This window comes from Barbus barbus (genome assembly GCF_936440315.1).
Source record: "Barbus barbus genome assembly, chromosome: 12".
Taxonomy (NCBI): Eukaryota; Metazoa; Chordata; class Actinopteri; order Cypriniformes; family Cyprinidae; genus Barbus; species Barbus barbus.
In genome coordinates this window covers 128,786-140,962 of record NC_136740.1, presented here as the reverse complement: position 1 = coordinate 140,962, position 12,177 = coordinate 128,786, and positions in this window count along the sequence as shown.

Sequence of the window (12,177 nt, the reverse complement as noted above, 5' to 3'; positions counted from 1 at the left end):
ATTCTGAGAGCTGGATCCTCTCCACACGCCTGTTCTCATTTATGTCATCCTTCTGTATCAAGGTTGCTCGAAACACCATCAAAGCAGCTCATGTTCAGCCACAGACGTCACACACTCATCCCAGTGCTCTCCTCTGGCTCAGGCATCCCTGACTATCATGCTGAATGACTCTGCAGTTCTTCATCCCATAGCGAAACCACTGACTGTCTCCAAACTCCACACAGTCCTCCACTCTGGCTTCAGTAACCCACATGCAGCTCTGAGGTGCGACAGAAGACAGACAGGGCACGACTTACATTGATCTTACCATGGTAAAGTGAACATAAAACAAAACTGTCCAAGTTCACTTCAGTGCATGTCGCTGGTCTTATTGTGAACGATTCATCAGTGTATGCTATTCCAAAGAAAATTTAATTTTGGCACTGATCAGAACGTTCCTCCTCAGAAACAGCTTTTCTTTCTGTCTGAGTGATGTCACAGCACCATTACTGCAAACCTGATCACTGTTTCCCTTGTTTAAGATCCAGTTTCACTCAGAAATATGTCTAGGTCTAGAAGAAAACTCCTTAAACGGTAGTAAGAATCACTGCAACCCTTTAATAAAATGGCAGAAACGAGATAAGAGACTAGAGTTTAAAAATATATAGCCTTCAGGTATATTTTACATTATATTAATTATAATAAACCACAACAGACATCAATTCTATCATGTAAATAATTACTCTAACTGTAGCCATTTATGGTTGCCAAGCAACTTGTATTAATACAGGATTGAACTGATGCGTGTCACGTGTGTGTGTTTGTGAGTACAAGAGAGTTTAGTATGTGAACATAAGAGACACTATAGCTGCCGAAGGGAAATTAAGTGTTATTAATTACTACCACTAATTAATTTGTTCTTCCCTCCTCCATATATTGCCTCCAAGCATTCTCTGTGATTTTCTATAAGATTTTCTGAAGCTCAAAGGCCATAAATACAACCCAAATTCTGGAAATGTTGGGACATTTTTTAAAATTAGAATAAAATGAAAACTAAAAGACTGTCAAATCACATGAGCCAATGTTTTATTCACAATAGAACATAGAGAACATAAATGTTTAAATGGAGAAATTTTAAACTTTTATCCACTAAATGAGCTCATTTAAAATTTGATGCCTGCTACAGGTCTCAAAAACGTTTGCACTGGGGGCAACAAAGGGCTAAAAAAGCAAGAAATTGAGCAGAGGCTCTCCAATCTGTGAAAGAGTGCATAAAATATTGTGTAATTAGGGCTGCCTATCGACTAATTCATCGATTAATCGATTAATCTAAATGATTAATTTCCCACAAAAATATCAAAATGTTTACTTAAGAATATTTTATTAAACCAAATGAAATCCAAATTTCTATGAAATCCTTTTTTTAAAGCAAAAGTAAAGTGCAACAGAGAGCAAGCAGCAAGTGTCCATCTCATAATCACTGAAATCAAAGTTAAGTATTATAGTGTAAGAATGACAACATATCCACGTGTTCTAGTCTACTAATTTATTATTATTTGTTTTAAATCAAATAAATTGTGATTTGCAATTGGAGATGCTTTTGATTATTAAAATTGAAATGGAACCATTCAAATGGAATGGAAAATTGAAAACAGAATTTGGTAAAGATAAAACTGCAAAACTCAATTAATTAGACTTAGACATCATAATTTAATTTAACCATTAAAACAGAGTATAGAAAAATGAAAATGGAAAAAATGGATTTCATAGGGGCCTATAATTATAATTATATGTGAACAATAGCCTTTAAAATGACTTAAAATACATATATAATCGCAATGAGGCAATAATAATTAGTTCAAATAAAGTTTCAAAATCAAGAAATCATATGGTTTTATTGAACAAAACAGGAATGTTAAAATTAGAGCTGTAAATCGATTAAAATATTTAATCGCGATTAAATCGCATGATTGTCTTGAGTTAACTCACGATTAATTGCAACTTAATCGCACATTTTATGTGTCCTAAATGTACCTTAAATTAATTTTAAAATACTCTAATCAACATGTGGATGGACAAATATGGATGCTATGCAAATGTATGTTTATTATTATTGAAATCATAGTCAACAGAGCATGAAAACTAGACATGTTTCAAAGGTCATAGATGTTTTTCAAAGAACTTGTTAATTCTATTAGACACATGAAAAAATAAATACCAGGTTCCCATTACTTCTCTTTCTTGGCGCTGAGCAATTTACTTACACAAACCTGTTTACATTTTCGCACGACAGGGCAGCTCTTCTTCTGAACATGCAAAAATTTACATTTATTATTAGATTTGTTTGCCTCTCTGTGCCCACATACTGTATTTTGATGCCGCTAAATTCTAAATAAAACTGTTTTCATTTATATATTTTACTGTTTCTGTTGTCAGACAATGGAATGAATATGAAAGGTGAGGTCGGCTGCCGTCACGACTGCTCAGACTAAACCTAGTCTTCTTTTTCTATTTTTTCGTATTGTAAGCTATAAACACCGGTTTCTTTTGTAAGATGGCCATCTTTACATACGACAGGGCCACTCTGTACGCGCTAGATGACGCAGACTGGGACATGTTCCGGCGCGGCTCTGATGACGTCAGCTTGTTTACGGAAGCGGTTGTGGGATTTATAGAGAAACTAATGGATGATACGGTGCAGAAAACCCGTATCATCAAAAAAGGACGTTTCCCAAACAGAAGCCGTGGGTGGATAAAACCATCCGCGACGGCCTGAGATCCCGCTCCGCTGCCTACAACACAGGGCTCATCACCGGGAACATGGATGACTACAAGGCTGCATCTTACAGCGTGCGCAGATCGGTGAAGGAGGCGAAGCAGCGCTACGGGAGGAAACTTGAGTCGCAATTCCAACATGGCAGCTCTAGGAGCCTGTGGCAGGGACTCAGAACCATCACAGACTATAAAACACCACCCTCCAGATCGGGGAATGCGGACGCTTCTCTGGCTGACGAGCTGAACACTTTTTATGCTCGCTTCGAGGCTGCAGCTAATCACGCTAACGGCGCTAGCAGTGCTAACTGCATGCACGCTGAGAAAGCCGGTGAGGACAACGTGTTCACCATCACGGAGCATGACGTGAGGAGAGCATTCAGGAGAGTGAACATCAGGAAGGCAGCAGGACCAGATGGCATCACAGGTCGGGTTCTGAAGGCTTGCGCTGACCAGCTAGCACCGGTGTTCACCGAGATCTTCAACCTCTCCCTGGAACAGTCCATAGTCCCCTCATGCTTTAAACAGTCCACCATTGTTCCTGTCCCCAAGAAACCCCAGCCCACCTGCCTAAACGACTATCGCCCTGTAGCCCTCACATCAGTGGTGATGAAGTGCTTTGAGAGACTGGTCAGAGACTTCATCATTGCATCACTACCAGACACACTGGATCCACTACAGTTTGCATACAGACATAACTGCTCCACGGAGGATGCCATCTCACACCTCCTCCACACCACAACAAGTCACCTGGACTGCAGAAAAGGGAATTATGTAAAAATGCTGTTTGTGGACTACAGTTCAGCGTTTAACACCAAAATTCCCTCCACACTCACCTCCAAGTTGGAGGTCCTTGGTCTCAGCACATACTTGTGCCAATGGATCTCCAGCTTCCTGAAGGACAGACCGCAAGCCGTACGGATGGGTAAACACACCTCATCCTCCATCACCCTAAGTACTGGAGTCCCTCAAGGTTGTTTTCTGAGCCCCCTGCTGTACTCACTGTACACTTATGACTGTGTGGCCAGAGAGTGGACAGCTTCAGAAACCTGGGTGTTCACATCACGCAGGACTTGACTTGGTCCTGTCATACCAGCACCCTGGTGAAGAAGCGTCTGTACCATCTGAGACGCTTAAGGGACTTTAGACTTCCCTCTCGGTTGCTTAAGACTTTTTACACCTGCACCATCGAGAGCGTCCTGACGGGCAGCATCACTTCCTGGTTCGGGAACTGCACTATGCAGGACAGACGAGCCCTCCAGAGGGTGGTGCGTTCACCTCTGCCTACGATCAGGGACACATACGTCATCTCCCGGCGCTGATCCTCCATCTCAGGTGTTCGGTCATCTCAGATCATGTAATGGTTAGATCCAGACTGAAGTTCTGTAATTCCTGAATTCTGGCAGAAACGGAGAGACAAGCAGAGACATGATTAGCATAGCTGCTGTTCCATCTAAGCAAAAATAAATTGTTCAACCCAAGCTAAAGAATAATAATAATGTACGTCTGATCAGATATAACTGCAGTACAATATTATAAGATGCATTATGTGAATGCTTGGCTAAAGAGATGTGTCTTTAACCTGTTAACCTTCGCCCCCATTTGGGGCCTCGCAGGTGAAAATAACCTACCTAAATTAAAATGGTAACAGTTCGTGACAAAGTGTGCTTACACAAATAAATTAGGTATCTTTGGAAAGAAGACACTCTGGGCTTTACTATCTATCATCCAGAGTTGATAATGCTCAAAAAGATAAAAAGTTATAGGCACTGACGTGCCTTGAAAAATATTTTTCCACACTGAATGTTTTTTTATTTCATATACAAATACATGAAATAAGTCCTGGAGCAATCCAGAAATCGATCGAAAGCCACATGTCTCATGAGTTCATATTTCAAATTTGAAGAAGATACCACGAAAAATGAGATTCCTGCAATATTTTTTCTGAAACTATTTATAGTCCCCCCACCCCCCTGTTTGAGGAAAAATAACCACCAAATGGATTGCAGAATTATACAAGCTATTTTAGTCATTATACATGTTCCTGCATAGTTTTTCAACTATAAAATAATAGCCAGATTTATTTGAACACTAAAAAATACAAAAATAATTATTTGAGTAATAAAAAAGGAAAAAAAAAATAGAAAAAAATGCTTTGTATATAGTATGTATACTGAAGTATTCTGATTGCCAGACATGAAGTGATATTGCCAGACATGGTCATAGAGTCAGTAATCACACGCTGATGTGCTTCAGGGGGAAGTCGTGGCCTAATGGTTAGAGAGTCGGACTTGTAATCCAAAGGTTGTGGGTTCGAGTCTCCGGCCGGCAGGGATTGTAGGTGGGGGGAGTGAATGTCCAGCGCTCTCTCCACCCTCAATACCACGACTGAGGTGCCCTTGAGCAAGGCACCGAACCCCCAACTGCTCCCTGGGCGCTGCAGCATAAAATGGCTGCCCACTGCTCCGGGTGTGTGTTCACGGTGTGTGTGTGTTCACTGCTGTGTGTGTGCACGTTGGATGGGTTAAATGCAGAGCACGAATTCCGAGTATGGGTCACCATACTTGGCTGAATGTCACTTCACTCACTTCACTTCCATTCAGATGATAATCATACAGATGAGCCATATAATCAATAATAGCTGATCATTGAATCACAATGATAGCCGTCATAGAGTCGGTAATAAACACGCTGATGTCCGTCCATACGGCCACAATACACACACACACATATAAAAAATGTAGAAGAAAAAAAAAACTTTTTTTATGTAAAAAGCAGATCGCTAAGTTACGCCCCACTCAGCTGACAGTTGCGTCACAGAAGCGTCACTGCCGGCAGGAGGGAGCGCCAAATTCAAATAAACTATATTCCGCTTTTCTGAGACTTTTTTTTCCGTGGACGGTCTCATTCTGTTTGTAAAACTGTATGCTACAGCACCGTGTTGTTTTTTACCACCAAGACGCTGTTTTTGAGCGTAATTTATTCCATAACGGACGCGAACAATAACTCTCTGAAGAAATGAAACGTAAACAAAGGAATATTCATCCTTATTACAACGTTATTGTTTCACTGGACTAAAAGTGCTCGCTGGGATGTTGTTCTGTGGACCCTTACCTCTCTAACTAAACTGGGATTTCAGCAGTGGACGCGTTTGTGGCTCGTTATTACAATGATAAAGGTACGTACTGCTTTTTTACTCTGCGTGTTTGGATGTGTACTGCTTACACAAATGTAGCAAATTTGTGCCACTAATTCCTTATAAGCTTTCCATCGAAAAACAGCGATCTGTCGTCGATGCTTGAGGCTTAGACCCTCAGAATGATATATAGTTTGACAAGATTAACTTTGTCCCGTTTCATTTATTCTATTAGAAAACAATGACACATGCAAACAAAGAGTGTTCAGTGCGACGTCGCTCTGGTGAACGTTAACAGGTTAAGCGGGTAGAACAAAAGTCATCATAGCAGTTATTTGAGAATTGGCTTACTAGTCAGATGGAGCGTAGCGTCCTGGAGATGTTGTCCGACAGGAGTTCCGCTCCGACTCTGCTGGGGCGCAGGCCATCAGCACGGAAAAGCCTAGGATGCTCCCAGAAAAGATTCCAATTATTAACAAAGAGCAGTTTCTGTTCTTTACACCATGACGATAACCATTCGTTTAAAGCAAACAGTCTACTGAACCTTTCATTTCCTTTTCAATACGTGGGAAGCGGTCCTGACACGATGATCGTCGCCGCGGGCGATGTGCTGCGTACCGTCTCGATCAGGCTCCTGTAGTCCCTCTTCAGTGTCTCCGTCTGCCACAGCTTGATGTCGTTGGCCCCTGCGTGCAGCACGACAGCACCGATGTTCTCGTTGCCCTTCATGATCGCAGGTATCTGCGCAGAAACAGTGAGTGTGCACTTTACCTTCAGTTGACGTAGCACGGACGTGCCGGACGATGGAGCTTCCCGCGACCACAGCATCGCGTTCCGTCTCGCGGAGGGGGGCGAAGCGGTTCCGGGTGGAGATGAAGGACATCTGGGAAGATCGCGTTCTGGGTGGGGGGGGAGTCGTCACCCGAGGCCTGGCTCGCGTCCTCCACTGCTGTAGCACCCAGGGTCCGTGGTGTCCCGGCGCCGGAGTGAAGGACATCTGGGAAGATCGCGTTCTGGGTGGGGGGGGGGGAGTCGTCACCCGAGGCCTGGCTCGCGTCCTCCACTGCTGCAGCACCCAGGGTCCGTGGTGTCCCGGCGCCGGAGTGAAGGACATCTGGGAAGATCGCGTTCTGGGTGGGGGGGAGTCGTCACCCGAGGCCTGGCTCGCGTCCTCCACTGCTGCAGCACACAGGGTCCGTGGTGTCCCGGCGCCGGAGTGAAGGACATCTGGGAAGATCGAGTCCTGGGTGCACAGGGTCTGTGCAGAGAAACACACGGAGTAGAGGTGATGGGAGTGTTAGCAGCATGCTGTATACCTACCCCGGATTTGTGAGCGTCAGCCCGGGATGTTTCCAGCGCGGCTTTCCGCTCTCTCAGCTGGGCCTGCTTCTCCACCAGGTCGCGGATCTGCTTCTCCACGGCTTGCAGCTCGAACGTGTCCTCACATGCACTCAAAGGTAGACACAAATCTGCCATTTAAGCAAGTAACAGTGAAACGATAGTAATGTGTGTGAATAGAGGATTTGCAATGTAAGCGAGATTAGCGGCAGCCACGCTGCCGTTGCTAACGGGCTATAAGCTAATAGCAGACTCGAGAATCAGAATAAAACTAGTGATAAACAGGCGCTCTGATCAACATTTTTAGTCTGTAAACGCAAAGCTTTCAGAGAGACTCTAGTTACAACGCGAGTCCCAATACCACCCCAAAAGTAACCAGTCAAGATTACGCCCGCCGGGAACGAAAGCACGCCAACTGGACCTAAACAGCACCGTGACAGGCAGCGAGGAGAACAGAAGTTCAGCACACACAAAGGGAAAACAGAGAAGAAAAGAGATGCAGCCCGAAGCAAAAAAAAGGCATCTGGCGGGCAGCTCTGACGCATCTGCAGGTAAACCGCGATTAACCCTCAACACCGTCTGTCAGATCAATCCATGCTGAGAGAGGGAACGTCAGCAAAAAACAACTCTACACAAACATTTGCATTAGCTGCAGAGACAGGCAGGCCTCCTCTCTCCGTCATGGGTTAGGGTTAGGGCTTACTCCACATGACGCTCCCATGCCTCCCATACGAGTCCAAACGTGCACATACCAGCCTATCCTCGCTCTCACAGCCCAGACAGATTCCTGTACTGAGAGACTGCTTTCTGTCTCCTTGTAGAAAGACAACTGATGGCTCCTGGATGAAAGAAACAAGGGAGTGTTTTATTTGTTGAACTTCCTTCCGTTGAAATGACTGTGAGCTGGATGTGTTCAACTTTGATAGTTCAGCTAAATGGTTGAGATGTCTCTGAATCACAGGTGACTATGTCCTGAGCACAACAGATGCAAACCAGACACTGTTTGCCTAGTAGATTCACCTAAAAACAGCCTGGGAATGCATTGTTGTCTTGATAATGCCCAGTAAGTAGTTGCCAAAGAACCACCCTAAGAGAAGAACTTTAGTCCCATATTCTCCCACGATCACAGGAGCTGTGTGGACGATCACGGGTCCCATCTCACGGTTAGCCTCTGATGGAGAGGTGAAGAAGCATTAGAGAAAGAGCATCCAACCAGACAAGCCACTACAAGATAAGAATGAATGATCCATCTGTCTTTTATCCTCGGTGGCACTCGGTAATCTGATCAACGCCGCGTGTGTGAGGACACACTGAAACAGTAAGCAAAAGAAAGAGTGACCTTGAGAAGCCATTAACAGTCAGTTTTAGGAGAGATATTATAGGCCATGTTCATATTTTGTGGAAAGGATCCTTGATCAATCGAATATTGCATCAAATCTAACATAAGTGGCCCCAAATCGGACCAGAAGGTCAATTAGAACTCAACTGGTATGCCATAGGCCTGGGGATTTCCCCTTGCTCATAACTTTAATTGATGATTTGAATTCAATAAGTGATAAAGGCCTATCTAAAGACTCAGAGTCTGATTCTGACAGATGTGGAAGGTTAAAATTAGATTAAATGTAAACCCACATCTAACACTTCTTTTTTTGAGTTGGAGCTATATAGATCACAATAGAAGGAACAAAAAGTGTCATTTATGGCTCCTCTGGTCAGTCAGAACCTCACCAGTTTGAGATTTCACCGCTGTAATATTAGCAAATTTTTCTCTATTACGCAGTCTGAGAGCCAGTAAATGGCTAGGTCTGCTACCTTGAAAATAATAATTTTGTCTGGATCTTTGAATAAGAAATTTGTCTCTCTCTCTATATAACAAATTAAGTTCTTTCCTAACAGTGTCAATTTTAGCTGCCATACGATCAGAAAAAGCGTGTTGGTTTGCCTGTTCTAGTGATCGGAGATTGGATTCCAGGTCAGAGATTTTCTTAAGGTGAATTTTCTGGCGAAAGGAAATTGAAAAATTCCTTATGAAGCACTTTGTCGCCTCCCACAATATCCACGGGTCATCTACCGAGCCTTTATTGATGTCAATAAATTCATGTAGTTTACTTCTGAACTGATCACAAAAAACGAATCTTTTAATAAATTAGAATTAAAGAGCCACCTGGGGGCTCACGAAGGTTGCTGGGTAATTGAAAGCAAAAAATTACTACTATGGTTTGAAAGAGAGAGGGGAAATATGTCAACTTCAAGTAGCATCGAGATCAAGGAAGAGGAAGCAAAAATGTAGTCAATCCATGAATATGATGTGTCTAGCTAAAAAAAATGTGTATGAGTTTTTGGAGGGGTTGAATTATCACCATGCATTAAGTTGCTCAGTAGAAACAGTCTGGGAGTAAGAAAAATTGTCACCAGATCTATCAATTTTATTGGACATTACAGCATTCATATCTGTTCCCATTACTATCTCAAAGTCTGTTAGATCAGTGAGATAGATAGATAATTCAGAAAAAAAGTTGGATCTGGGCTGCATGGTGCGTAAACTGATAGAAATGCTATCTTCCTATTCCCAACCATAGTCTTCATACAAGCTTCATACATTTCTGTCTAAAATGGAAATATTGAAATTTCTTCTAACAATTATCAAAACACCTTTAGTTTTATTGTCAGTCGCAACAAAAGAAACCACCTCGTAATATTTATTACTACATCAATGAACACCCTCCTTCCGCAAATGAGCTTCCTGGATCAAAGCAATGTCAACCTTTTATCTTCGCAATAGTTCTAAAAAACTTGTACATTTATGGGGGCCGTTTAAACCATTGACATTACAACTTAGAACATTAATTTCAGTCATTACTATCAAACAAGTAAGTGAACTTGTTTGATAGTATTTAGGCAAACAAAATTTTACTATTAAAATGAAAACATGGAGGAAATGTGTGATCATTACTTTAAAAAAAAAAAAAGTTTTAATAATTTTAATAGTAGCCTAGTAGTAGCAGTATGTATACACTGCTGAACAATATTAATATATTTCTGCCGCAGTGTCTTCCAAGTTAAACCGAATTTTTATTTTGCCGGGTTATCATGGATACCTTTACAGTTCTGTGTTGATATGACGCTAGTTTTACTCAAATCAAATGGTAAAATGCTCATGGAGTGACTCTCAGAGCAGTTCTGGAGATGTTGTTCATGTGTTTATGTCCTCATTTAGTGAGACGGCAGACACTGATATCTATGGAAAGACAAAGTGCTCATAAACGCCTGCTTGGGTGTCTGATTGCACATTGACACGTCAAAAGCGTGCGACTTGACAGCAAACCGCACGTACCCTACTGGTTTTTGTGAGTACTGTCAGTCATTAGAAACCATAGAACATGTACTTATAAGTTGCAGAAGGTATGAAGAACAGAGGAGAATTATGATGGATGAATTAATAAGAGATGGGTTGACAGGGGAAGGTATAAAAGATATACTGCAAAATGGTGTAATTAGGCAAGGCAAGAAAAATATTTGTAATTTTTTAATTAGAGCAGGTTTGATGAAGAGAATATGATCACGGAAAACAAGCTGGAGGAAATAAGCTGGAGTAACATCGCAAGAAAATAACCCAGAAGATGGCGGTAATGCAACGCTCATGGATGCAAGCCGCCGTTAAACCTCAAAGAAGAAGAAAGAAGAAGCAAACCGCGCATACTGGACGCGTGTTTGCCATGAAAACGCGCGTTCTTAGCGCGCGCTTTGGGATTATGGAGAACGTGCGTCGGAAATGCGCGGTTTTGTGTAACGAAATGCGCAGTTTTGTGTAACCTCGATGCGTCCTCGATGTGTGATTTCCTATAAAACGCGCGTTCTTGATGCGCGCTTTGGAGTCACCAAAAACACGCGTTTTTGACGTGCGTTTATCATAACAGGAAATGGGTGTCGAATATGTGCGTTTGGAGTCGGACAAAACGCACGTTCTGAACATGTAAACAGGTAAACCAAACAGGCAGAGCAAATGTCTTTTGAAGTATCCACACAGGCGAAAACAACGTGCTCTTTCTGTAGTGTTCTCAAAATGGCACGCGTCAAAAGCGTGTGCTGACTTCATTGCCCGACCAGTAGGGTACGGGCGGTTTGCTGTCAAGTCGCATGCTTTGAAGTGCCAGTGTGCAATCAGACGCCCGAGCAGGCGTTTATGAGCACTTTGGCTTTCCATAGAAATCACCGCGAGCGTCACGCGTACTTCATGCTGTGTTGTAAACGAAACTGCGTGATGTAGAGAGCAGACTGCTCCGGACGCTTTCGAATCGCTCTCACGGATGTCAAACACTGATCAATCAACACCGCGTCGCTTCTGGTCAAACACACCTATTGCTGCAGGCTTATTGCCTCACTGATGTTGATCAGATTAACCCCTTAGGCATCGAAATTTGGTACCGAACGACAAGACGTTTTTCGATACTCGGTGGTATCGAGGCAATTCGGTCTGTGTACACATCATCATTTACTCCCCCTAAAGTCATTTCAAACACATTTGACTATATGCACAGACTGCAATTTTCTTGGCTGATTCAGAAGATTTAAGTGTGACCTGCTGATACAGATTTTTGTCTATTCTGATTTTCTTTCTGAGAGCTATATATGACAGCATATACAAACAAATTTTGAATTGTTTCAATGCAAAAAATATTGACAAAAATGATTAAACATTACAATTCCCCCAATCTGGATTAAGTTACAGATGCTTTCTCACTTAAACAACTCTCAAAATAAAGTGCTCTGTGACTGGAAAGAGGTAGAAATGAGTTGCTGTATGTAACAAAACAGATGTGTTTATTTTTTCTCTAACATTTTTAAATATAAGTGTCATCTTTCACATCAAAGTCTTACATTTTTTCAATTCAGTTAGACTAAGACATTGTTGTTACCCTTCAGATGAAATCAGTTTCAACAAACTCCATTTT